Genomic DNA, 5,895 nt, shown 5'->3' on the forward strand with positions numbered 1-5,895 from the left:
ATTGCGAAGATTTGCTTTAAATATAGAAATTCGTGATAGTGGTTAAAATATATTTCCCGCAGAAAGTGCTTCAAATTGCTGTATAAGGCTGCACAAATATACAAAATACACGATAAATACTAGTATACTGAGGAACGATGTGGGAGTGACATGCCTCAGTCATATTTGCATATGCAGTTCCAGTTCTGATCAACTGACCCGGTGAACAACTCCTCTCTCCTTTTTTTTTTTAGATTCATTGGAAATTATTCATCATCACATCTTCTTTTTTCCTAAACTACTGCAATGTACATATGTATATATATCACTATGTATTTTTAAATAAAGCTAATGATTCAATTACCCGAAGTTTAAATTTTTGTTTAATGTTGAATTCTTTTGCATGTTGAATGTTGTGATAATGCAATTGAAAGCAGTTGTATGTAGACTTAAATATAATTTCCTTCTCAGACTGCATTCACCAAAATTCAATAGGATAACTATATGCTGGAGTTGATTGATGTAAACAAAAATTCAATGTAATTTCCTGTTTGGGCTATTAAATTGTTACATGTAGCATGACAGAGTTACATGGATCTCTGTTATGCGTGTATATTGTTTTATTATCATTTTAATTCATTGAAAAACATTTTTGTGACATTTTTAAGAAAATGAGTTTCCTTTTGATAAACTGTTTTTTTGCTGGTTATAAAAATGTGCAATGGTAACGCTGGTAATTGTTCCAATGAGAGAAGTGAAAACAACCAGTAAGTATAGCTTCACTTTGGATCAATGTATTTATGCCTAAACGATATATATATATATATATATATATATATATATATATATATATATATATATATATATATATATATATATATATATATATATATATATATATATATATATATATATATATATATATATATTAAAACTATGAACTGCTATTTGGTAAGGACAACTTTCATAAAATTTGAATATTTTCTTCATTCTTTTACAGAGCTAATGTTTTAAGGAGACCAACATGGTCTTTTGATGCCTACAACCGTCCAGCATTCTTTAGCAATTTCTTTACTAAGTGCACTTTTTCTAGCTTTAAATAAAAGTAGCTCAAAAGAAAATTAATAGAAATTATTTGAATATGTAATAAAAATTTAAGGATAAAAACTATCATTGCTTATTTTTATATGCAATAAAAAGATATTGATGAAGTCGATGTAATTGCTTTATGTGTTGAGAAATTAAACATGTTTTTAAAGAAATATTCACAAGACGAATGATCTTCCAGATCGAGATATATTATATCAATAAATCATAACTCTTGTCTGCGTTAACTGGCCCGTAAGTGCACAAAAATAAAGTTCCGAGCGGAGAAATGCACTTCATGATGATCAAATGTTTGAAAACAGAGAGAGAGAGAGACACCCCTGCGAATGTTATTGTCATTCAAATTTTAGACCACGTGGTTTTATTTGACCCTTTCAGTTTTGCAGTAAAAATCGTGCCTCGTATTTATAGTCTATTTCACAGAATCTAGGTTCATGTAGTCAATTATAAAATCTAGATGTTTATTGATTTTAAACTTTATCTTCATTAATTGGTAAATAAAATGTGGTCTAAAAATAAATGTGACAAATGTGACAATACAAATATTAGTTTTTGTCTGCTGTTGCAACAACTAACATGCTTAAAAGAGATCCCTTCTGAGGATTAATTTTCGATCCGCGCCTGACCCAGAATGTTCTTTGAAAATGGCTCGATACACTAAGTTTTTATGCAAAACAGACACCCATTATTTTTTTTTTAAACATGGTATTGCACAATACAAGCATCAAACATGGCTATGATTTTATTAAAGAACCCAGTGTTTATATTTTCAATCACTCTACACGTGTTTGAACACGAACGATAACTATGTTCTGAATATTATCGTTTGATAAAAATAACTGTTAGATAGTGGAATAAGACATACATCTTAAAAGCTTTCCACGTTTTAACATAAATCAAAGTAGGATATGATATGAAAAACGACCAGTACTTACGTATTTTGAGAATTTTATCCGAACACTTATACCTCCGCTCGAAATTTCACAGGAATTGAACACATCTCGGTGAAGTCTCGTGAACTTTCATTCGAGCACCTCTGGATTTATTACGTACTTAGCAATGATAAAGAAAACATTCCGAACACATTAGCAGGGGTGGAGAGAGAGAGAGAGAGAGAGAGAGAGAGAGAGAGAGAGAGAGAGAGATTTTAACTTAACTTAATCGTGCTTTTTTCCAGAAATATTGCTACCAATAAACACAACTTAATTTTCATTAGGTATACTTTTGTTTAAACATAAAATGCTTTCTAGATCAAAATTAATATATAGTCCTCGTTGTATATGCTTCAATTTGCTGTAGAAGGCTGCGCAAATATACAAAATACACCATAAATATACACTTCAAAACAATAACTGGAACTGAGCAAAGATGTGGGAGTGACATGCCTCAGTCATATCATTTTTTTTTCAGATTCATTGGAAATCATTCATCATCACAATCTTCATTTTTCCAAAACTATATGCAATGTACATATGTATATATATTATTATGTATTTAAGCTAATGACTCAATTACCCAAGTTTACATTTTTGTTTAATGTTGTATTCTTTTGCAAGTGAATTATGTTGTGATCATGCAATTGAAAGCAGTTGTATGTAGACTTAAATATAATTTCCTTCTCAGACTGCATTCACCAAAATTCAATAGGATAACTATATGCTGGAGTTGATTGATGTAAACAAAAATTCAATGTAATTTCTTGTTTGGGCTATTAAATTGTTACATGAAGCATGATAGAGTTACATGGATCTCTGTTATGCGTGTATATTGTTTTATTATGATTTTAATTCATTTAAAAACATTTTTGTGACATTTTTAAGAAAATGAGTTTCCTTTTGATAAACTGGTTTTTGCTGGTTATAAAAATGTGCAATGGTAAATCTGGTAATTGTTCCAATGAGAGAAGTGAAAAGAACCAGTAAGTATAACTTTACTTTGGATCAATGTATCTATGCCTAAACGATATATATTTTTTAATGAAACTGATATTAAACCTCGACCACTACACATGTTTTATTTGCTAATCTTGTTTGTTGTTTATTCTTTAAAATCACATCAACGCAAATGTGTCTAGCCTAAGTTAGATAATTTTGGTATGTTTATACATTAATGCTGTTATATTGTCAATACTCAAAATATTACCGCTATTTTGTAGGTTTCCGTGTTGTACAAACTTTTATCGGGACGAAGGAGAATGCAAAGGTACATGTATTAAAAATATATAATTACAATATATTTCATTATATATTCATTATATATTATATTTATATCATATAGAATACATTCCAACTTTCATTTAGCGAAAATAAAGATGACAACTGTTTATTACATACAGAATGTCTGCCAGGATATTTTGGAACGAACTGTCAGACAAGTTGTGTTTACCCTTACTTTGGCAAATATTGTATGAATACATGTGACTGCAATATCTCTGACTGTGACAACGTCAGTGGATGTCAAGGAAATGATGCAGAAATTCAGATAACAGCAGGTATGTACAAAATATAAATACATGAAGCATTTAATTCATGTATTCATGAACCGAAATTGTGAAGATTCACATAGTTTAATGAATAGCACAACGTGAAATATTTTTTAGTGAACACGAGGTCATGGGTATCTTTGTCTGTCAACCCGAATTTCCCATGGAGCTACAGTTCTGCAGCTAAACCACACTACTCGAGATCAACAGAAAAAAGGAACTTAACAATGACTGCGGTTTGAAAACCAAGAATTCAAAAATGCTAGTTATAATTGTTGGTTGCGTCATTATACTCTTAATACTCGTAAATGGAATAAAATGGATCTCTAAGCCAGTTCAAAAGCTCATATTATTACAAATACAACGGAAAATAATGGCTTCCAACCGTATATACGGAAATTGATGAAAGATCTGAACAAGAGTCTGAGTCCAACACAATGCGTACAACTGTCACATCAACTTCTTTCACGTCTTTGAATGGAATAAAAACTAGACGACCGCAACTTCCGGTCAGGAATACCCAATTAAACTTCTTCTAAAGAGATTATGGTTTTTGCGATAATAAAACAATATACTGTATACATACGTGTATCTTGCACTACAAATCGTATCACATTGCCTATATATGGTATGAACTCTTTATTAATTGAAAATGTAACCATTTTTATGATCAAAGTCGACTATTAAAAGTATTGCAAAATGCACACATGTTCTCAATGGTATAGGTGCATCTTTATCTTTGTTGGCCCAGAATGACGATCCACGGCTATAAATAGAGAAATGCAAATAGAGAAACACCTTAGATGGTCACCCTTGGCTAGCAAAGATGGTTTTCCATTTGAACTAAAGACTTTTAAAAATATTTTAAAAATCCAGACATGACCCCAATGGTGTCCTCCTTGAATGTAACTCGTTTTAAGGTATTGCAAAAATCCCTGGTTGTATCTCCCTGTATCACTTAGATCCAAAATATTATAGTACTGACAAGACGTACCCATGTAATTTATATTGAAGTGCAGAAAAATGGTGACTTTATAAAAAATGTTCATGTGTACTTTTAATTGAACACATGTAAAAAAAAAATACTTGTTAGGTAAACCAAAATTAACAAGTTGAAAGGAATTAAACAGAAAAAAACCCTTAATGGTTATGCTGATTATTATACTACAATAATAACTTATTATCACATTACATGTATTAAAACTCCTGTGAACGTTGCAAAAAATAAGTTGAATCAAGCAAATCAACTCTACTGTAGGATTTAAGAAAACAACGTTTGATCATACCGACACGTGCTTAATTGTGGTTTGACTAATTTGTAAATAAAAAGCACTTCCTTATTAAATACATATATGCTGACCAATTCTTTTAGATGCTGAATATATCAGAATGTATCGTAAAATAAATTGCTTGCAATAGCTTTACACGTTAATTAAGGCATCACTGCCCGATTTCAGAAACAAGAATTTAAGCAACACTTCAATGAATTTTTAACTAAGAGGGATGTACAGCCATTTTGTACATTTGAGTATAAGAAAGTAAACATTTCTTGAAATGTTTTGTTTCTGTCCGAAACTGGCCAAAAATTTTGCCGAAAGATATAAAAGCAATAAATATGAAGTCCTACATGTCATTTTGATCGCAAAGTATACATACAAAAACAGGACAACGCCCTTTTAAGTTTAATCACTTAAAACAGCTGTTGAACTGCGCAACCACAGACTTGTTTTGAAAGAGCGATCGAAACTAATATGGCGACCAAATGCTTTTATGAATTCGTGTCAGCTTTAAAAGCAATCGTTTGAAGCGTGTTGTGATGCAGGATTACTACACGAAACAACCTTCTTTGCATTACTTGCATTTCGTGCACAAGAATAAAATACCTCCTCACAGTAGACTTTTGATTTGTAATTTGTTACCATAAAAAACCCCATTGAACATACAGCCGAATTGTGTATAGTAGATAAAAATGGAGGACTCCAAGGGATCTACATCATTTACAAATTAATCTTTATTTACAAGCATTCGGCCATTTATTTCAATATATAAAATGCCGTTAGTACATTTGTAAGTACATTATAATCTTAAATGTATCTGTAATACTAAATGATACCAGAATTTCTGTCCAATTATTATCTGACACTAATGAACAGATTCCAAGCTTGGAAATCAATGAAATTACAGCTACGCTTATGCCGTGATATGTATAAAATGTGTATAACAGTACTTATTTTATTCATAACAAGCTCAAGAATAAACACAATGCATGTAGTATTTGGGCTTTTTAAAACTTGAGATTTTAACGACGTGAAATTACAATTAATTTT

General features: G+C 30.7%; 1 pseudogene; it reads left to right on the forward strand.

Annotated features, from left to right (window-relative positions):
- Positions 1 to 2,841: 2,841 nt before the first annotated feature.
- LOC128191904 (uncharacterized) lies at positions 2,842 to 4,107 on the forward strand (annotated as a pseudogene).
- The last annotated feature ends 1,788 nt before the right edge of the window (positions 4,108 to 5,895 follow it).

Source organism: Crassostrea angulata, chromosome 7 (assembly GCF_025612915.1).
Source record: "Crassostrea angulata isolate pt1a10 chromosome 7, ASM2561291v2, whole genome shotgun sequence".
NCBI classification, from domain to species: Eukaryota; Metazoa; Mollusca; class Bivalvia; order Ostreida; family Ostreidae; genus Magallana; species Magallana angulata.